The sequence below is a fragment of the Narcine bancroftii genome, chromosome 12 (genome assembly GCF_036971445.1).
Source record: "Narcine bancroftii isolate sNarBan1 chromosome 12, sNarBan1.hap1, whole genome shotgun sequence".
In the NCBI taxonomy this organism is placed as follows: Eukaryota; Metazoa; Chordata; class Chondrichthyes; order Torpediniformes; family Narcinidae; genus Narcine; species Narcine bancroftii.
Window position 1 is genome coordinate 96346679 of NC_091480.1, and position 23099 is coordinate 96369777.

A 23099-nucleotide genomic window follows, 5' to 3' on the forward strand; every position below is an offset into this window, starting at 1 on the left:
ACAAGAGAGTTCCAGTTCCCTCTGGAGTTGACACACACTTATGTGTGGGGCTCACCGACAATCGTCTTAAACAATAGTTTACAGGGTAGTTATAAGCTGCTGAAGAGGCTGACTGCATCTGAGTTCCACTTTCTCTAACCCCTGAGAGTTGGTGGCTGCTCTGAAGGAACAGAGAAATGCCACTGATGAACTCATCACTCTTATCCAGAGACAGAAGTTAGCCCTCGAGGGGGTCAGTAGTGGAAAGGGTCAAGAATTTCAAGGACCCAGGCCATGCCCTCTTCTCACTGCTACCATCAGGAAGGAGGTACGGGATCCTGAAGACTGGTGTCCAGCAGCACAAGGACAGCTTCTTCTCCTCCGCCTTCAGATTTTGGAATGGTCAATGAACCACAGACACCACCTCACTTTCTCTTCTTTATGGACTAATTCCCACCCCCCACCCCCTGCAAAAGTTAACAGCAAGCCACCGAGAAGGGCTTCAGCTGAGAACTAAATGTGGCACATCTGTCAATAGCTGGAGATTATTTCATGTGTGTGTGGCTGTGTGCTTATATGGGTGTGTGTGCGTTCACCTCACTCCACAGCATTCTCACTTCTGCAATCAGAGGTCATAAATTCAAGCTTCAGTTTGAAGGTTTTATATTTCTGAGGGAACTTGAACAATGAAAATATTCAATTCCCTCATGGGTTCCATTACATTATAAGAGATGAACAGGAAAATATTATTAAATCCAATGAACATGGGAGCAGGGGGCAGTGGTACTGTTAGCGTAGCAGTTAACTCAACATTGTTGCAACACCAGTGACTTGGGATTGAATCCAGCGCTATCTGTAAGGAGTTTGTACGTTCTCCCTGTGTGGGTTTCCTTCATTTGCTCTGGTTTCCTCCCACCCTTCAAAAAACTTACCAGGGATGTAGGTAATTTTGGCGGCAAGAGCTCATGGGCCAGAACAGCCTGTTTCTATGTCGTGTGTCTCAAATTTGAATATAAATTTAAAATTTAACTCAGGTTGTGATTTCTGATTGGATAAATTCCTGGTTTAATCATGTGACCTATTTCAAACAGTCCCACTCTGTCAGATACAATCTTAACCATCTTTTCTATTCATTACTTAAAAGAATACTGCATGGTGTTCTTCATTTGACCATGATTTTGTGCTTCCGTTGCCAACAACGTTATCCAAAGTTGTGCCTTCATTAATGGTTGGGCAGTAGCAGAAAGCAAAGATGTCAATGTTCATTCCATCTAGCTGGAGGGTACCCAGATGCAAAATAAGGTGTTGTTCCTCCAATCTGTGGGTGGTCAGGATGGGACAGTACATAAGGCCGTCGACAAACATAAGAGTGCGGGAGTGTGTTCCAGAATTGACTGATGTAGAGAAGGTCACTGGATGCAGTAAATCAGTCCTGTGGATACACAAGTGAAGTGTTAATTCACTTGAAAGGTCTGTTTTGGGCCCTGGACCCTAGTGAGGGAGGTGGTGTGGGCGCAAGTGTTCCACCTCCTGCAGCCGGAAGGGAAGGTGCTGGGGGTGATAGGTGGGGAGGGTTGAGTGCACGAGGGAACCGCGGTCCATCATTAATTGTTAGACTCAATTGAGCTTCTCTTCAGAAGTCTGTTTCTAACAATAACTTTTAACAGCAGGCCCAAGGACAGGGCAACCCAAGATCTGAAAATAGCACTGAAGACTAAAGGTCCTGACTTTAATTTTGCCCAATGTGAAGGGAATCAACAGCCATTAAGTCATCTCTCCCAGTTTTGCATTGAATCCAACATACACCAACATTGAGAGAGGTTTAGACAAGGGGATCCATCGACATTGCTGTTTTTGCACATTAAAGTCAAAAACAATCCCAAAGAGAGATTAGTCTGTGAACTAAATTTCCAGATAAGAGAATTGGAAGCAAAATTCATGAAACCAATCTGTTGGTGAAGGAATAGACGTTGCTAAAATGGGAATGTATTACTTTAGCATTTATATCAGGATAAGTGCTCCAGCTAGAGAGAAAATTAATAAAGGCGATATGGAAGGAAGGGTTGGGAAAGGGCTAAATCTTGACTCCAAGTGTAATTGTAGAGAAGGTTTCAATTTTTGTAAAGTAAAAGGGAAAGTAGGATGGTGGGTGAGGTTCATGAAGAATGTTCCTGAAACAATTCAATCTGCATGTTTCTAAATAAAATTCAAGCAATTGAGGTTTCTACAAAAAGCATTCAAAGAATTCCACCTACATGTTTCCTTGGCAACCTCAAGATCTTCCAAAACATTTAAAAATCGGTAAAGTACTTTTAACATATTGTCCATGTTGTTCGGATGTAACTTAGTCTACTTTTGTAGAGAAGGAGACCATTAAGAACGAAACAAGTGACCAAATATTCTGTTGTAATGCTATTGGTTGACTGGGAAGTCATTAGTATTTCATTAGACATACAACAGCTGAATCATTCACAGCAAACTCACATTATGAGCCATGATTATTATTTTTAATTTTTAAAATTTAGACATACAGCACCTTAACAGGCCATTTCGGCCCAATTTACACCCAATTAACCTACATCCCCAGTGCATTTCGAATGATGGGAGGAAACCAAAGCCCCCAGGGAAAACCCACACAGACACTGGGAGAACGCGCAAGCTCATTACGGACAGCAAGGGATTCAAAGCCCGGTCCCGATCACTGGCGCTGTAAAGGTGTTGTGCTAACCTCTACACCAACCGCACAGCAAATGTTGGTTGAAGGATCGGCATTGGGCAGAACACCAAGAGAATTTCCACAGGTGCCGCAGGATACTAATCTGTTTGCTTGAATAATGAACTTGGGCCGTTGAGGTGAACATTGAACCTGGGAATTTCAGTCACAATTCAAAATAGCATGGATCCAAAAGAAAATCTGTTGAAGAGAAGAAATTGAAAATGTTTAAGTCAAATCAATTCACAAAATACCACGATGACCCATTTCTAGCAATTTGTCACGGTTTAATGATCAGGAATCATTCCAGAGGAATTCAGCACCAATCCCATCCATCGTTGAAACAGCCTATGCTTTATCAGAGCGAGTTATAATTTCAAAGAAAACTTTGTGTGCCATGAATCCCAGACACATTTGTATCACAAGCTTTGATGCATAGCCTTAGTTTCAAATATCTTGATGGAGACAGGGCCCAGGCCTGAAGCGTTGGTTACCCTTTACTTCCTGTGTATGCTGAGTGACCTGCTAAGTTTCTCCAGCTCACTTCCTCTTGAAGAGGATAATGTTTGAGAATTATATTGCATGCAAATAAGTGTGCATATTTAATGATGTGCACCACTCTGCACCTGAAAAGGACCACAAACCAGAAAAATGCTCAGAGCTCTCTGTATGTTTCCCACATTCGACTCTCACCACAGGGGCATATACTTGAAGTGAGGCTCAACCAATTGTAATGTATGAGCATTTTGAAGTCTATGCTCTGTAATTTTAAAGTGAAATCAGAAAAGTAAAATAGCCAAGACCTGATTTGACTACACCAGGAGCCTTGGTGTATATCTAAAGCGCAGGGCCCTTCAGTTCTTAGTTAGAATTGATGGAGGTATTTCTCATGGAAAACAGTGTTCTTGAAATTAAAGGCAACAGTGAAATTGTGCCTGCTCAGAATGAACCCATATGGGAACATAACCATCAGAGAAATATTGAAGCAAGACTAGACGAGTTAGCTCTTTGGGCCGGATTCAGTACTATCAGGGTAGACAATCTACTTTGGTACCTGTTATTGCCTTCACTTCATATACCCTAAACCTTTTAGGATCAAGTAATATATCGACCTCCTCCTGGGATACATTTAATAACTTGGCCTCCGCATCCTTCTCCAGTAGAGCATGCCATAGCTGCACCACCACCTGGGTGAAGAAATTTCTCCTGATCTTGATTCTAACTGGAATGCCTCAGGCCAATACCCTGCTCTGAACTCCATTGGGAGCATTCTCACAGTCCGTAGTCTGCCTTTTTACGTGTAGTTGTGGAGACTACAACTACACGTGAAAGTCACCAAGGCCCTGTGAAGGTGTTGTCGGTTATCCCTGCTCCAGACCTCAAATCCTCTTCCAATGAAGAGCAACATAACACTTGCTTTCCTAACAGCTTGGTCACGTGGTGTTCGAGTTAAAGTTTATTTATAGTCTGGTTGCACAAGTACAACCCGGTCATTAGTAAAGCATGCAAACAGAGAGGAATTGATCTGTTCCATGATGTCATTGCATGATGTATTTGTTTATGTGCATATATCTGCGCAGTCAGAGAACCCTGTGTGGTAAACCATTGTTATGTATAATTGTGAGGTCAGGCACACCTGGTTGTACCTGTGGCCCCTCCCCACAAGCTCACGTATACTATTCCACAGCCCCCTGCAGCTCAGTGCGGGACAACCGAAGAGAATGGATGTACTTGTGTTCTTAAGTGAATAAAACCCTATTGGTTTCTCTACCAAAGTCTTTTGAGTAATTGATGTAAAAACATAAAAAGTTGGAAAAGCTCAGCAGGTCAAACAGTGTCCTTTATGTAGCAACGGCAAAGATACAGAACCAACGTTTCAGGCTTGAGCCCTTTCCCCTGCAGCCGCTGCAACCGTGTCTGCCTGTCCCGCATCGGACTTGTCAGCCACAAACGAGCCTGCAGCCGACGTGGACTTTTACCCCCTCCATAAATCTTCGTCCGCGAAGCCAAGCCAAAGAACCCCTATTCTGTACCTTTGCCGTTCTACATAAAGGACACTGTTTGACCTGCTGAGTTTTCCAGCCTTTTATGTTTTTATCCAACCACGGTGTCTACTGAATTTTGTGATTTACTTTCAAGTAATTGATGGTGAATAAACCAAGCAGATCTTTCATGTTCTATAGGTTTTCCACACATCCTGCACTATTCAGAAGCCACAGGGCATAAGCATCACAACAAAGGTTGAACCAATTTTTAGTTCATGTTCCCTTTTGATAAATGAAGCATACAGGCTGACAACAATCTTGCCTCTAAATCTGAAGGCTCTCAATGAAAATTCAGCAACATATAATCCAGAATGTGACTCCAGCCCTAAATTAGGGGAGTCTCGCACTCTTAAATCGGCCACAGTTGTTAAACTCCGACAGTGCCTCCCTTCCCACAGAAGGGATCGGCGATCTCTTCAAGACCAACGGGGCAGTGAGGAGGAGTCAGGTGATGGAGTAGTGGCCGGTAGGAGAATACCAGCCCTCTCCAGAAAAGAAGGAAAAAGTGAAGAAAAAGCAAAGCCCCAGACACACAAATCACAACAAATAAAAAATAAAGGTGTGGAGAAAATGCCACCTCAGAAAGAAAAGTCAAAAACAACAGGAAGAAAAGAAGAAGGAAAGACGCCGGAAGAGAATGGTGAAGGCCTTACCTGCACGGAAAAGCAGGGACCCGCTGTGGAAGGAGGAGCCCGCTCCCTGAGGTTAGTGGACACCCCGCAGGGTCGTGACCCACTGACTGCGGGACTGCAAAAATGGCTCATGGAGCCAAACAGAGGTGCGCAACTGCGCATGCGTGAAGAATCGTGCATGCACGATGCACACAACGAGGACAACGCCGACGGGAGGGGGGACCAGCTGTGGAGTTTCACTCCACAGCACAAACAGCTGAGAGAGGCCCGACAGCAGGGCCCCCCGCTGGAAGATAAATAAAATAACGGGAACGGGAGGGGTGAGAAAGAAAAAAGGAAACTAGAGACACAACAGATAACCAACCCTGAAGAAGAGGACCAACATCAAGGCATCATGGAAAAAAAATACCCAACAAACTGAGACAAGCAGCTCAACAAGAAAGTCAAAAAAGACACAGATACAAGAGAAATAGAAGACAAAAACCCAAGAGCAGACACTGAAGAAGAACACCAAGCTCTGCACAGAGGAATAGGAGGTAAAATGAATGGACAGTACATAGATAAAAAAAATTTCAAGAACAAATGAAAGCATTAAAAGAATGGTTGACACTAGAATTTAGTGAAATGAAAAGTACAGAAGAAAAAGTGAGTAGAATAGAGCTGGTCATAACAAATGTAGGGAAAGGATTAGAAAATGTGGAAGAACGTGTAATGGTGGTAGAAATGGAAGTGAATGACTTAAAAAGAAAATTGGAAGAAAGTGACAAAAAAGTTAAAGAAACACAGGAGCTGTTAGCTCGGATGATGGATATAATGGAAAACTATAGTAGGCGAAACAATATAAAGATAGTGGGCCTTAAGGAAGATGAAGAAGGCAAAGATATGAAAGAATTAATAAAATAATGGATCCCAAAAGTCCTGGGAATGCCAGAAATGCAGGAAAGAATGGAAATAGAAAGGGCACACAGAACATTAGTCCCAAAACCACAGTCACAACAAAAACCAAGATCCGTTTTAGGAATTGATCTGAGATACACGACAAGAAAAAATATATTGGAGAAGGCGATGAATAAGATTAGAGAAGACAAAAAAACCACTGGAATACAAAGGTCAAAAAAAATTTTTCTACCCAGACATAAGTTTTGAACTCCTAAAGAAGAGGAAGGAGTTTAACCCAGCAAAATCGATCCTATGGAAAAAAGGCTATAAATTTATGTCAATATATCCAGTGGTGCTTAAAATAGTTATCCCGGGGCTACAAAACAGACTGTTCTCGGATCCAGAGAAAGCATGAGAATTTGCAGAACGCCTGCAAGACAGAAAGAAAGATGAAGAGATGTAATGAGAACAAAGAACGACAACAAACTACATATAAAGAAGTAAAAATAATGTATAAGTAAGAACTAAAGGAGGGAAGAAAAGGGAAGTAAGGGAGAAGGGGGAAAAAAGAGGAGGGTGTTAAAATAAAAATAAATAAATAAATAAATAGATTCAAGTAAAAAGAGAAGAAAAGAGGGAGAGCTTTGTTGTAATGGGAAGATAAAAGTCTTTTCTGGAGGGGGTTGGGTGGGAGAGAATAACATTCACTGCGAAATCAGTTGACACTTGCGAACAGGTTCACAGTCCGAATGGAGAGTGGAGTTGTGGTTGCCTGGCAAGGGACAAGGGGTGACTCAGAGAGGGGGGGACACTTGGGGTTAAGGGAATTTTAGATGTAGAAATGGTTGAAATATTTTATATTTTAGAAGTGTTGTCATACAGTGTGTTCAAAAAAAGAAAACTGAGAAATGAAAATGGGGAAAAGGGGAAAGGTGCTGGTGAGGAAGCGGAAATGAGATAGAAACATACATAGAAACATAGAAGATAGGAGCAGGAGTAGGTCATTCGGCCCTTCGAGCCTGCTCCGCCATTCAATGAGATCATGGCTGATCTTAAAGTTCAGTACCCCATCCCCGTCTTCTCTCCGTAACCCCTAATACTGAAGAAATATATCTAATTCTCTCTTAAATATTTTCAATGAACCTGCCTCTACTGCCCTCTGTGGCAATGAATTCCACAGATTCACCACTCTCTGGGTAAAGAAATTCCTCCTCATCTTGGTCCTAAATGGTTTGCCTATTATCCTCGAACCATGGCCCCGGGTCTGGACTCCCCCACCATTGGAAACATCCCTTCCGCATCCATTCTGTCCAGTCCTTCCAGAATTCTATATGTAAACAGAGAATGAGATGGCCTTGTTGAACTATATGACTATAAATATTAACGGAATACATAATCAAATCAAAAAGAAGAGGCTGTTAAATTTACTGAAGAAAGAAAAAATTGATATAGCATTCGTGCAGGAAACGCATCTACCTGAAGTGGAACATAATAAATTAAAGAAAGACTGGGTAGGGCACGTAACGGCAGCATCATATAATTCAAAAACCAGAGGTGTCGCTATATTAATCAATAAAAATGTACCAATCAAAATAGAGGAGGAAATAATAGATCCATCAAGGAGATACGTAATGTTAAAATGTCAGATATATTCAGAACTCTGGAATTTGGTCAATATATATACACCTAATGAAGAGGATCAAAAGTTTATGCAAGATATTTTTTTTGAAGATTGTACATACGCAGGGGAATATATTGATAGAAAGGGACTTTAACTTTAATTTGGATTCAAAGATGGATAAAACTGGACAAAAGACTAGCAGAGAGAACAAATTAGCCAAATTTATGGTTAAATCAATGCAGGAAATGCAACTTTTGGATATATGGAGGAGACAACACCCAAAGGAAAAGGAATACTCATATTATTCGAGTAGACATAAAACATACTCAAGGATTGACCTGTTCCTGTTGTCAGCCCATATCCAAGGGAAAGTTAGGAAAACGGAATTTAAAGCTAGATTGTTATCAGATCATTCGCCCCTGTTATTAGCAATAGAACTGGAGGACATCCCACCAAGAACATAGAGATGGAGATTAAACTCCATGCTACTTAAAAGACAGGATTTTAGAGAATTTATTGAGTGCCAAATTAAAATGTACTTTGAAATAAATATGGAATCAGTGAAAGACAAATTTATATTATGGGACACAATGAAAGCCTTCATCAGAGGGCAGATAATAAGTTATGTAACTAAGATGAAAAAGGATTACAATCAGGAAATAGCACAGCTGGAAAGGGAAATAGTAAATACAGAAAAAGAATTAGAAACGAGGGAAGATACAACAAAAAGAAGAGAATTGGCGGACAAAAAAAATACGAAACATTACAAACATACAAGGTGGAGAAGAATGTAATGAAAATAAAGCAGAAGTACTATGAGCTAGGAGAAAAAACGCACAAAATACTAGCTTGGCAGCTTAAAACAGAACAAGCTAAAAGAACTCTATTGGCATCAAGGAAAAAGGACAAACAAATTACATATAACCCAACAGAGATCAATGAAAACTTTAAGAAATTCTACGAGGAATTATACCGAACTGAGAACAAAGGGAAAGAAGACAAAATAGATGAGTTTCTAGCTAAAATTGAACTACCAAAATTGCAAGAAGAGGAGCAAAACAAATTGATAAAACCATTTGAAATAGAGGAAATACAAGGTATATTAAAAAAGCTACCGAACAATAAAACGCCTGGGGAAGACGGACTCCAAATAGAATGCTATAAAACATTTAAAGAGTTACTAATTCCTCCTCTCCTGGAAGTAATGAACCAGATAGAAGAAACACAAAACTTGCCAGATTCATGTAAAACAGCAATAATTACAGTAATACCAAAGACGGGGAAAGATCCACTAACACCAGCATCGTATAGACCAATATCTCTACTTAACTCAGGTTATGAGATAATAGCAAAACTTAGCAAACAGATTGGCCGACTGTGTACCAAAAATAGTAAAACTAGATCAAACTGGATTTATTAAGAAAAGACTAACAACGGACAATGTTTGTAAGTTCATTAACTTAATCCATGCAGTACAAGGAAATAAGACGCCAACAGTGGCTGTTGCTTTAGATGCAGAGAAAGCCTTGACAGGGTAGAATGGAATTATTTATTCAAAGTATTACAGAGGTTCAACCTACTAGAGAAATATATTAATTGGATTAAAGCATTATATAAGGGTCCAATGGCGAAAGTGACAGTAAGTGGATATATATCGAACCAATTTAAATTAATCAGGTCAACTAGGCAGGGATGTCCACTATCTCCCTCACTGTTCGCTTTAGCAATAGAACCACTGGCAGAACTGATAAGAACAGAAAATAAAATAAAAGGGATAAAAATAAAAGAGAAGGAATATAAAATCAGTCTATTTGCAGATGACATCATAGTATACTTAACAGAACCAGAATTATCAATAAAAGAATTACATAAGAAATTGAAGGAATATGGAGAAGTATCAGGTACAAGATCAACGCAAATAAAAGTGAAGCGAGCCAATGAATAATGCGGATTACACAGAGTTTAAAAAAGAATCACCATTTAAATGGCAAACACAAGCAATCCGATACCTAGATATTAGACTAGATAATAATCTAGGCCATATATACAAATTAAATTATCAAACATTAATGAAGAAATTACAAGATGACTTAGAACATTGGAAAGATTTACCACTAACACTGATAGGAAGGGTAAATTGCATTAAAATGAATATCTTCCCAAGGATATAATACCTATTTCAATCGTTACCTTAACAGAGAAATACTTCAATGAGCTAAAAAAAAGTAAAGAAATTCTTATGGAAAGGGGGGAAACCAAGGATAGCGCTAGACAAATTAACAGAATGGTACAAACAAGGCAGTTTGCAGCTACCAAACTTTAAGAATTATTATAGAGCAGCGCAATTAAGATATCTATCAGATTTTTATCAAATAAGGGAAAAACCAGATTGGACCAGGTTAGAGCTAGATAAAATAGGGGAGAAGGTACCAGAACATATACTTTATAAGTGGGATGAAAAACTGGTGCAATATAGAAGTTCACCAGTACTGCACCATCTGCTCAACATTTGGAAGAAGATTCACGTAGAAAGGAAAAAAACAAATTACCAACTACTAAAATTATTATTGACGCAAAATCAACTAATCCCTTTCACAATAGATAACCTTTCCTTTAGAGAATGTGGGAGAGAAAAGGGATTAAAAGAATAGAAAATTGTTTTTTGGGAAATAATTCATTATCTTTTGAACAAATGAAGTACAAATATGGAATAACTCACGGCACAATGTTTGCATAACACCAACTGAAAACCTACTTAAAGGACAAATTGGGAAACAGTCTGAGGTTACCAGAAGGAAGCAGCTTTGAATATGTGATTACAGTCACAATGATAATTAAAAAGATTTATAACAAACATGTACATCAAGCTGCAAGAGAAAGAAAATGATGAAATAAGCTGTAAACCCAAACAAAAGTGGGAACAAGATCTAAACATAAAGATAAAAAAGGAAACTTGGGAAAAGCTATTTTAATCGGAACTATGAGAAATACAATAAACACGAGGTTACACATGATACAATATAATTGGTTACACAGGCTATATATCACGCCCCAAAAGTTAAATAAATGGGACCCAACAGTATCAGACAGACGTTTTCGTTGTAAGAAGGAAACGGGAACAACAGTACATGCAATTTGGGCATGTGAGAAAGTGGAAAAGTTTGGGAAGATCTAAATCAGGTATTAAATAAAATCACAAAAAGCAACATACCAAAAAATCCAGAGATCGTTCTTCTAAGTAATATAAGAAGTAAAGAATTAGGCCTCAAACTGGATGAAGCACAAAAAAGATTTATTATGATAGCCTTAGCTGTAGCAAAAAAAATGTATAATGTCAACCTGGAAATCAGAAGATAGCCTGAGAGTACAGCAATGGTACATAGAAATGAATAAATGTATTCCATTGGAAAAAATAACATATAATTTAAAAAATAAGGTCACATTATTTGAACAAATTTGGGAACCATACATTGTACAAATTTGGGAACCGTACATGGACCACAACAGAGAGGGCCTACCGCGGACCTCCACCCCCTAAGATGATAGAATGAGAAGAAGACAACATTTTCTTGTTTATTTTCATTGTGTGATGACATTGTTTAATGGGTTTATTGTATGGTATATGTTGAACGTTTAATGGGTTTGGAGGGGGTTGGGAAAGAGGGAGGGAAGGGAGGAGGGAAAAAGGGGAGAAAATGACACTGTGTATATTCAAGAATGTTTGTGTGTATTTGGTTAATAGTGTGAAAAAAATTAAAAAACAGAGCATCAGAGCCCCCGCCCCCCCCCCCAAAAAAAAGAGCAACGGGTCAGTGATTCACAGTCATGCAAACTCCACATCTATTACTTGTTCATTAGTGTTTTGCTGTTTGGAGCAAGTTTCTCTGTGTAAGTGGGCTGCTACATTTACAGAATTCCAACTGTGCCTACTCTCCACTTTATTGACTGGCAATTTTATAAAATAAAGAGATATAAAAGAAAAGCAACTGCTTTCTTCTCCATCATATACTCAATAGGTTGCTGCTCAGGTAGCCTGGGCTATAACCCTCTGCAGGTTTGGAACTGGGTCAATATATTGGTGCAAGGAAGAATGATTCTCCAACAGTTAGAGTGGGATGGATTCATTGTTGATCCAAACTGCAGGGAGAGTTCCGAGTGGAGCTGAAGTTAATACCTGAGCTACCTGCAGAACATAAAACATACTGGGGAGAAATAGAGGCACTTCCTAGTTTCTGAGTATGAACAAAGTGAAATCTTTAAATAAAAAGGGGTCCAAAACACAAACATCTTTTTGGGATCATCATTTCAGAAGAGTGATTCAACAACATTTCTCTGTGAAGCCACAAGAGCGGTGTGTGGGTGAGAGGAAATTTTACAGTGGTTATTCAAGTGGCGTTGCAAGTTAAAGGTTACACAGTTCTGCATTTTGCTCCACTTAGATCAAAAACCATTTCCTGAATCCTCTTCAACTGTTAAAAACAGACTCTCGCCCACGTTCTGTTTCGTTGATGAATATGTAATATATCCTGCCTGCTGCATCCAAGCCAAAACTGCAAACAACAGCTTTTGCCTTGATGGAGCCGGCTGTTTGCAGCGTGCACATGGTTCACAAGGAGTGCAGTCTCTCTGGTAGCCAGTTCCTCTTACAAAGTAAGGAGTTTCACTTCCTAGAATGCATGCCAACAAAAACTGGCAAACATTGAAAGAAACTCGTTATTAAAAACAACTGGCTAGGTGCTGGAATAATTCATATGATGTAAGAGCAAGCATGAAGAGGGTCACCATTTCAACACATTTAATTAGTTTGCATGAGAAAGCTTTTCAACTGTTTAAATGCTGATTTTACTTCCCAATAGAGGCAAAAGAAAGCATGCAATTTGGTTATTAAATTGAGAAAGCAGGATTTCATTCCAATGCAGGTATCTTGCACTTCATTCTTATCAAGTACCAATGTATTTTCTGGCTAAGTGCTTTTATGAAAGCACAATCATGAAGTAGGAAACAAGACAGCCTACGTAAGTAGGAAACATGACCTCAAGCTCGCACAAGCAAGCATGACCTCAAGCTCGCACAAGCAAGCGAGAAGCTGGAGAGGCAGCAGGTCAGGGAGCATCTGTGGGTAGAAGTGGTCAGTCAACATTTCGGGTTGTGACACTTTCTCAACTCTTTACCTTGATGACATTGCATTTTAATATCACTGCAATTTGATGAAACATTATCCAAGACACTGAGGAGATCTCATGTGCTTTCATTCAAAATAGTCCCACTAGATTTTTTTTGGTCTACCTGATTGAATGCCACATGGCCACTTGAACACTATTTCTTTTTCTTTGGCTTGGCTTCACGGACGAAGATTTATGGAGGGGGGTAAAAGTCCACGTCAGCTGCAGGCTCGTTTGTGGCTGACAAGTCCGATGCGGGACAGGCAGACACGGTTGCAGCGGCTGCAGGGGAAAATTGGTGGGTTGGGGTTGGGTGTTGGGTTTTTCCTCCTTTGCCTTTTGTCAGTGAGGTGGGCTCTGCAGTCTTCTTCAAAGGAGGTTGCTGCCCGCCAAACTGTGAGGCGCCAAGATGCATGGTTTGAGGCGAGATCAGCCCACAGAATGGTGTCATCCCAGGTCCTTGGAAGGTCTGCTCATCCACAAATTTCTGACTCAGAGGTTAACTTGGTTGACATCTTAATTAATACCATCCGGATAGATTTTTGCCAGGAGATTAATTTATTTACTGGTATTGTATTTATTCATCTATTTAATGATTTTGATTTAAATTTCCCTATTCCTGCAGTGGGTATTAAATGGGTCAGTAGTCATGGCCTCTGGATACCAGTAATGTCGTCTCTGCCCCTGCTAAATGTGTACCAAGACATCTGATTTTTCAGGATTATACAAATTTCAGGAAATCAAAATTCATGGAAACAAGAATTACAAGCCAAGGAAAATGGGAGTCAACGCATTAATCACAGAGAAAAAGGAAATGTAACCCAAACAAAGACAGGATGTCTGAAAATGGTCCAATTTTCATGAATTCAAGGTTCAAATTTGGCAGGGAAGAGCACCGAAGTTACTAATTCTAAAATTTAAAAAATTTATCACTTTATTTTGTGATCTTCTACCTATTGTAATTCTGGCTTTGATTCTTTGGACTTAATTCTGGATTGGAGAGCATGAGCGAGAAGGAGAGGCTGCAGAAACTTGGACCAATTTTACTGGTGTGTCAGAGATTGAGGGGAGACAGGATAGAAGTTTATAAAACTCTGAGAATCACGAATAGGATAGAGTCAGAGTCCTTGAATCAGGGTGATAATGTCAAAAATGCGTGTTGAAGGTGAGAGGGGGAGCCTCGTCCCAGAGCCTGCAAAACGAATAGGAAATCCTTTCCTATTCAAGTACAGCCTCTCCCCAACTTACGACCATCTGTATATATGACTGAAAAAAATAATGGCTGCATGTGTACGATAATGACCGTCTCTCAGTGGCTATCAGTAAGCGCGGTAAGCTCGCCAAAGAAGATGGCGAGCAAGAGGAAAAACCCATCCCCTGCTGATAGATCTGGCAAGAAGCCGAGGAAAATGCTCGATTTAGAATTGATTTATGACTTCTAAATGCCATGCTACCGTACTTCCAACTTGTGTTCATTTCGAGATACAACCGGTCGGTCAGAACAGAACTTGTATGTATGTCAGGGAATAGCTGTCCTGTCCAAATGTCTTTTACACATTGTAATATCCTACTCTACCATCCCCTTTAGCATCTTGGTCTATAGAACCATGACCAAGCAGAATTAGGCCATTCAGCCCATCAAGTCTATTCTGCCATCATATCACAGCTGATGCATTTTTTTCTCTCATCCGCATTCTCCAGCCTTCCCCCCCATAATCTTTGATGCTCCTACTATCAACCTCTGCTTTATATAAGCCAATGTTAGCCTCTGCAGCCTTCTGTAGCAATGAATTCCACAGATTCACCTCCCTTTAGCTGAAGAAACTTTTCCACATCTTTGTTCTAAAGAGACATCCTTTATCCTTTCTGGTCCTCAACTCTCCCACTACTGGAAACATCTTTTTCAAGTCCGCTCTATCCAGCCCTTTCAATATTTGGTATATTTTGAAGAGATGCCTTCTAAACTCCAGCAAGAACAGGCCCAGAACCATCAAATTTTCCTCGTATATTAACCCTCTTATCCCTGGGATCTTTCTCAAAATGCTCTGAATGTGGTCTGACCAATGGCTTGTAAAGCCTCAGCATTACACCTTTCCCTTTATATTCTAGTTTTATTTCAAAATGAATGCTGACATTGCACTACCTTTCTTACTGCTGTCTCAATCTGCAAGTATCCTATAGTGAATCCTGCACTTGGGACTTCCACGTCCTTTTTAACCTCTACTTTCGCTCCCTATCCACCAAGGTGCATGGCCATTTACACATGCTGTATTCCACCTGCTACTACTTTGCTCATTCTCCCAATTTATCCAAATTCCCTACTCCCCTCTCCACCAATCATTTTATCATCCCCCAAACTAGGCATTACAAGTAGCAGACCTAACACCGACCCCAGCAGAACACTGTTAGTCGCTAGCAGCAAGCCAAAGAAGGCCTCCTTTATTCTCACTTCACTGCTTTTCCCAGTTAACCAATGCGCGCACCTTCTCCCATAATACCATGGGTTCCTATTTGCTTAACAGCCTCGTGTGTGGTAGCTTGTCAAATGTCTTCTGAAAATCCAAGTAAACAACATTCACTGACTTGCCTTTGTTTGTCCCTTCAACAGTTTGTCAGGCAAGATCTCCCCTGAAGGGAGCCATGATGATTTGGGCCTGTTTTAAATAGTGCTTTGAAGTACTCCAAAACCACATCCTTAATAATGGACCCTGAAACCTTATCAGTACCACAGTTAGATTAACCAGCCTATAATTTCCTGTCTTTTGGCTCTCTCTGTTTTAAACAGTGGAGTGACATTTGCAATTTTCCAGCCTTGTGGAATCATTTCTAACTCTTGCTATTCCTGAAAGATCATTACTAGAGCATTAACAATTTCTTTAGTTGCCTCTTTCAGAACCCTAGGGTGTAGTTTGTCTGGTCCAGGTGAAAAACTTGATCCCCAGATTGCCTTTAAATTTCTCCTTTCTCACCTCAGGCTTTAGGCTCGCATGCCCTGGAAACAAACTTTGACTATCTACGCTCCTCATAATTTTATAACCCTCAATAAAGTTACCACTTAATCTCCTATGCTCCAGTGAAACTACGCTCAGCCTATTAAATCTCTCCTTGTAACTACTGCCCTCCATTTCAGGCATCGTCCTGATGAATCTGTCCTGCACGCTTTCTAATGCTACCACATCCTTCCTGTCGTGCAGTGAGCAAAACTGTACTCAATGCTCCAAACCGAGCCTGAGCAATGTTTCGTACAGCTGCAGCTTGACCTCCAAACCCTCATGCATCGGCCTAGAAAAGCAAGGGGGCCCAAAAATCTTCTTCACTAACCTTTCCACTCGTCTCCTCATTTCATTCTGAAAATGGCCTCCTCCTCTGTCTCAAAACTGTGACCCCCTCCCCCCCCCATCAGTCAGGAGAAAATTTCACCCTACATTTAGCTTGTTGAAATCTGTAAACATTTGTAGATTTTAAAGAAATCATCTCCCATACCTCTGAAAATATAGTCCCTACTCTACTCAATTGTTCATCACTCTATAAACCTTCCATCTTCCCTTCACCCACCAGGTTTCTGAACAGTCAATGAACCACAGTCACTACCTTCACTTTCTCTTCTTTTGCACTAATTAATTTTTTTAATGTAAGTTATCACAATATTTGCATCTGTGACGCTACCGCAAAACAATGAATTTCGTGACATGTTCATGACAATAGATTCTGATTCATCTACAAATGATTCTGCACCCCATCTAAGCTAAATAGGTCTATTTTTTAGGTAAAAGAGACAATGCCCGTCCATTGTTGCCCCATATAATTGCATTGAAAACATCTTTATTCCTGTATCAAAATCCTCATCATACAATTTACTGTCTATATTACTTGCCATACCTTCACGTCAGCTTTCAGTGTACAAGAATACCAACATTTCCCAGTCTGACACCATTCAAAAAACTATTGATGATCATGAATAACTGGGGCCCAATCACCAATCACATATTTCCGAAAGCTACACCCACTCACCCGAGGAGAGTCTGCCTTCTGTCCATTAACCAAATCTCAATCCATGCTCGTATATTCCCAATTCTGTAGAAAGTCCTTGAGCCTCAGTGCCCTCCCTATGGAGGGGATGGGGAAGGAAGGATCCTGTAACTCAAACCCCTCATCTTAGAACTTTTTCAGGTGACCACACTAGATCCAAAATTGTTGCTCACCACTGCATGCAAGTGGTCAGTCTACCACTGTTTTCACAAAGAATCTACATTGATTTCAGGGAGGAGCACGTGGAGACAGCAATTTTTGGTTTCCCACCCTCCAGGTATAGATTGTACCCATCGATCTAGTTGTGCTCCCCTTCATAACCTCCATCTCTTTATATCTCTTTCCTTGAAGAAGGGCTCGGTCCCGATAATTTGATAATACACCTTTTCCTCCTGTGGATGTTGCTGAGATCCTACAGCATTTCTGTGTTTTACTCCATCTCTTTCTTGAATAGGGTTTCCATTATCTCCCAGGGCAGATTGTTGTGAACATTGCTAAGTTTCCAGGAAACACATAATACAGTGAATCTGCATTGCTGGATATTATTAATAGTTAACCATGGCTGGATACTGGGGGAAAGTTCTACCCTCCAGGACCCTGATTGCGGACACCAGATTATATTCCAAACACAGTGACTGAAATTAGCACACCAATGATCAAGCAAGTACTGAGCAGGAGGTGAGAAATACCTTCTACTCAGAAAGTAAATGAGGAGAACTTCAGCGTCAAGGTTGAACGCTACACAATTGAAGATAGAACCACGTAAGGGAAGAAGAAAAGGAAGGCTGCCCAGAGCCTAAGCCTGAAATGGAGGAGAAAGAGCATCAAGATTACTGAGGGACCTTCAAGCTCAATATACTCCAATGTGAACTAAGTGACCCTTTCCACACTCCAAGCCAAACACTAATGCAGTACACTAAGGATTCCCCATCTGATGCACAAAGTCTTGAAGAGTCTACTGGAAAGACCAACCTGCATTGAATATAATATGAGAATGATATCAGTTGCTTGTTGCACTGCTTCTATATTTCCATGGTTGAAGTACTTGGATCAATACAAAAATATAATTGTCTATGAAGATCTTGACGTGAACAATAATGTATAGATCTCTTTGACATAGATCTCTTTCTATGTAGACTTCCAGAGGTCCTGGTTCTTCCAATGCGCTGAAAACGTTTTCATTGCATGTAACTCTCTCGCCAGGACTTGGATCTCCCTTGGAGCGATGGAGGAAGCTGCATCCATCTGCAGACTCCTTGGCAAACATTGAGCGCACAACCGTGTTTGGCTGCCAGGCAGATTGTGGCTTTAAAGACTGATGTGCTTCTCTGCATTCAGAGCAGTGAACCATCAAACGATGTGCAAGATTGGATCAAGTCCTGCCGAGAAATCATGATGGTGTTCTAGCTTGTGTGAAGTGTTCATTGATCACAGTATTGCATGGAAAGTGCTTTTAGTGAGAATTTCCACTTCCCAATTGAATTCTTAAATTCCTAAACTTTCTGGATGAAATTTGAAGTGATAAACAAATGGAATAAAATGGTGAATGGTGGAATTTTGGGGCATCTGTTGTACTGATGTATTTGACATTATTGCAACTACAATGTGTTGCAGCTAGTGAAAACTGTTTTGCTCTATAATGATTACATGAGCAACACCTGGCAGTTATTCACGAACAGTTGGCGTAGCGGTTAGTGGAACACCTTTACAGCGCCAGTGATCAGGACCGGACGTGGGTTCAAATCCGGTGCTGTCTGCATGGAGTTTGTACATTCTCCCCGTGTCCGTGCAGGTTTCCTTTGGAGGCTCCTGTTTCCTCCCATCCTGGTACATCTCTGTACCAGATGTAGGTTAATGAGGTGTGAATTGGGTGGCACAGACTCACAGGATTGAATTGACCTGTAACAGTGTTGTATGTCTAAAGTTAAAAATGTTAAAAACCAGCTCAGAGTCATTAAGCTCCGAGGGCAGACATTACAATGGATCAGGGATTAGGTCATGCAGAATTGGTCATATAGCAAGCTGTTACTGTAAGTAGCGCACGTGCAGGATTTCAGAAGGTAGCGCTGGTGGAGAGTCCATTCTTGCATTTGTTCAATTCTTGCACTCTTTGTGGGTGAGAACAGAGAGTGGAGAGCAGATGACCACAACAGTGTGGTACATGGTGACCGTTCATGTTGGAGAAGCAGAAAGGAAGGTCATGGGAATAAGGAACAGGATGGTTAAAGGGGTAAATGCTGATCTCTGCAGCAGTCCAAAATTCAAACTCAACCTTATCATCTCAGTGTAACGTGAATGAATGCACTCAGAGACATGTGAGGAGTATAAACACGCTTTGAATAGCTTACAATCAAAGGCCAGTAGAAACAATAATCCTCAGGTAAATCTGAGGTAAGGCGGGAAAACCAGGGTTTATATTGGGGTAGGTGAGGGTGGAGCCAAGGGAGGAGCCAGTCATCTGAACAACACATAGACAAAGAATTCCTCTCTGAGCCAAAGCTTGTGGAAACACAGACGTTTATTGTAGATGTGCTCACCATGGATCCGAATTGGTTCCATTCACTGTTACATGTTTTAGATGCAGAACCCCAGCTACTTTGTTTTGATACCATCATTTAGTTATTGTACATTATTAAGGGCGTCTCCCCAGGGATTGTGAGAACTTGGAATTGGCATGGTCAATGGCTGAGCTAAAAAAAGAACAAAAGAGGCAGTATGGCTGACCAGAGTAGAAATTAAAAATCAGAACCACAAAGGCAAAAATCTCTGGGTTATGGCCTGAGCTACAGGGAAATTGTCCATGGAGTTAAACTGCATGTGTGACTTAAAGACTGGTGTGAGAGAAAAAAGTTTCCATTCATCAGACACTGGAAGCAGTTCTGGGAATATAGGGAACTGGGACCCATGTTACAGTGAATTGAATAACCAGCATTGAATATAAGGCATCAAAGTCAATAGTGGGGCCATTTGTTAAGAGGAGAGGTAAAACACGGCAGTCTGCAGACACTGTAGTTGAAAGTAAAAACGCAATACTGGAGAAACTAGGCAGGTCAAATAGTGTACTTTATACAACCAAGATAAAGGGACATAACTGACATTTTGCACTTGAGTCCTTCAACAAGGTGATGGAAGCACATTTAGAATGGCTCAGAGAAAGGCTAGGATGAGAGTACAGGGTTACAAAATGTGGAGCGTCAACCAGAATCCGTCAGGAAGGAAGAGCACCTATGAATGTATATTGAATTGAAGGCAGTTTATCTGAATGCACACAGTTTTGTAACAAGATAAACGTGGGAACAATGTATGATGATAAAGTTAGGGGATTAAATTATTCTGTAATACTTTCAGATGAGAAGAGAAAAGTGGAAAAGAAGGCAGGGTTGGCTCTCATTTTCAAAAAATATGAAAGGCAATGGAGGGAAAGGATACAATCTCAGACACAAGGGAAGGAAATCAATTTGGATGGAGGGGAAAAATAGCAAGGTAAGGTAAAACAATGGGGCCGTTACAATAGGATTAAACTTCTATTTCTGTATTGCTAAGATCCATAATGTTGTATGAACTTACTGTACGAAAAAGAGAATGAAAGAAAACCATGATTTATTAATGTTTGTTTAATTTAGAGACACAGCATGGTAACAGGCCCTTCCGGCCAACAAGCCCGTGCTACTCAACTGATCTACAACCTTTGTAAGTTTTGATACGATGTCCAATTCCCATATGACAGGAAGAAAGAGCAAGATATATAAAGTTAGAGAATTTTATGTTAAATCCTGCAGACTGCAATGTGCCCATGTGGAAGATGTGTTGTTTCTTGAGCTTGATGTGGACCTCTTTGTAAGAGTGCAGGAGGTGACAGACAGAGAGGTCAGTGGGTTGAAGAACTTCAATGGCAGGCAGCTGGAAGCTGAGAATCACTCCTGCAGGCAGGAGTCAGGTGCTACACAAAGCAATTGCCTAATTTGCTTTCTCAGATGCAGAGGAGGCCACATGGGGAACACCAAATGCAGTACAGATTGGAAGAAGTGCAAGTGAACGGTTGCTTTGGGCCGTTCGATGGTGGGCTAGGATGAGGTTTTGCCTCGCCAACAATTGGATAGGAAAGTGTCATGTGACAAGGATGGTAGTGACGGAAGAACGGACCAGGAAGTTGTGAAGGAAGCTACTCCTTTGAAATGCTGGCAAGGAGGAGAGGAAAATGTGTGTTTAAAAGAAGGGAAGAGTGAATCATTGGAATTCTCTTCCCCTGATGACAGCGGAGACTCAGCATCAGAGAATACTTCATGTCTGAGATCAATAGATCATAAGGTGTAATCAAAGGATATGGGGTTTGTGCAGGAAAGCAGAGCTGAGGTGAAAATTCACCAATGATCCTCGTGGACCCTGAAGCTGATTGAAGTGCCAACTCCTCCTTCCAGTTCTTATTTTCTTATGGAGGTAAAACAAGAAAATCTGTAGACACCATGGTTGAAGTTACCTCCTTTGGCCCAGCTTTGTTTCTGGGGTTAAAAGTATGCAAACACCATCTCCGCAACAGCATGGATCTCCCGGTGGCCATCCATTTCCATTCCCCACCCCTTGCTGATATGTCTCATTCACTGCTAGACTGAGAACACTCACAAATTGGAAGAACAACACTTCATCTTCAACTGGGTGACATTAAAATCAACATCTCCACTTTCCATTATATACCTGTCTCCTTCTTCTTCCACCCCCCTCCCCCCATTACCTTTCTCTCTCTCTCTCTCTCCCCCCTTTTCCCTCAGTCTCCTTTCACCTTCCCTTTTATCATTTTCAATTAACACCTTCTGTTGGTCTGGACTCCTCCCCCTCCCATTCTTCAGTCAGATGCCTTCCTAGCTTTTTGCTTACTCCTTGGGGAAGGGCTCATGCCCAAGATGTCGGTGACATACCTTTACCTCCTATGGATGCTGCGAGACTGGCTGAGTTCCTCCAGCATTTCTGTAAATGCTATCTCCAGCCAGATTTCAGCCAAATTTTCCATTCATTTTCCTGGAACACAATGGCACAGTTCTACTAAATGTTTGAGAGCACCAAAACAGGTTCAAACTCATAAGGATCATAGATCTGCTCTTATTGTAGAGTGAAAATGCACCCTTAATGCGAGTGAGTCATCACTCTCTAACATCACACGATCTCAGTTTGAGATATAAAAGGGAAATTAATTAAATCATGAATGACGGGAACAGAGAAATGCATGCCGCTGGTTGTTTAACACTTTTTAAAATATATAAAATAAAGCGTTCAAGGAAATAAGCAATTGCAAATTGAATGAACTTTAATGAGTGAAACTGTACTTGAATTTACTCATTTAGATTCAGCTTCCTCTGCTTGATAAAAATGCTTTCAAAGTTGTTTGAACTTTTTTGAAAATGTTTGATCTGTTCTCTGTAATTCATTATATGCATTCTAACCCTCAATGTCAAAATCATGTCAATTGAAGCTTATTGACGGAGCCAAATAGGGTTCATAGAGAGTAATTAATGTCTCTGTTTGGAAAATTTATGACTCAGGGCATAAACAGTGAAACTGGGCATTTCATGAGCGACAGAAATGCTAGAGGAACTCAGTAGGTCTCGCAGGGTCATACAGGGTAAAGATATATTACTGACATTTCAGATTTAAGCCCTTCTTCAAGATGTAAGTAAAAAGCAGGATGACAGTCAAATAAAAAGAAGGGGAGGGGAGGAATACAGACCAACAGACAAAGGGTGTTACTTGGATATGGAGAGGAGGCTAAGAGAGAGGGAAGGTGAGAATTCATTGGGGGGAGGGAGGATTTGGCTCTGTGAATACAGAGCTGGGGTAAAGGAGACAGAGAGAAAAGGGGGGAGACAGAGCAAGAGGAAAGGAGGCATAGGGAAAGATGGGCTGGGGGATTGGCTGATAGAAGCCAAAGAAGTCAACGTTAATGCCAGCTTGTTGGAGGGCGCCCAGACTGAATACGAGGTTTTCCTCCAATTTCCAGGTGATCTTAGACTGGCGGAGCACGAGACCGCAGACGGACATGTCAGCATG

The 23099-nt window shown here is 40.8% G+C and overlaps 1 long non-coding RNA gene across 2 annotated transcripts; it reads right to left on the reverse strand.

Moving 5' to 3' along the window:
• Window positions 1-625: 625 nt before the first annotated feature.
• On the reverse strand, window positions 626-22092 carry LOC138747350 (uncharacterized). 2 transcript variants are annotated; one of them, XR_011347435.1, is made up of 3 exons: window positions 21974-22092; window positions 2708-2893; window positions 626-1411 (listed from the first exon to the last, which is right to left on the reverse strand). It is a non-coding gene; the product is annotated as an uncharacterized lncRNA (long non-coding RNA). The 2 variants fall into 2 exon arrangements; XR_011347436.1 differs by lacking the exon at window positions 21974-22092 and adding an exon at window positions 10589-10654.
• Between the last annotated feature and the right edge of the window lie 1007 nt (window positions 22093-23099).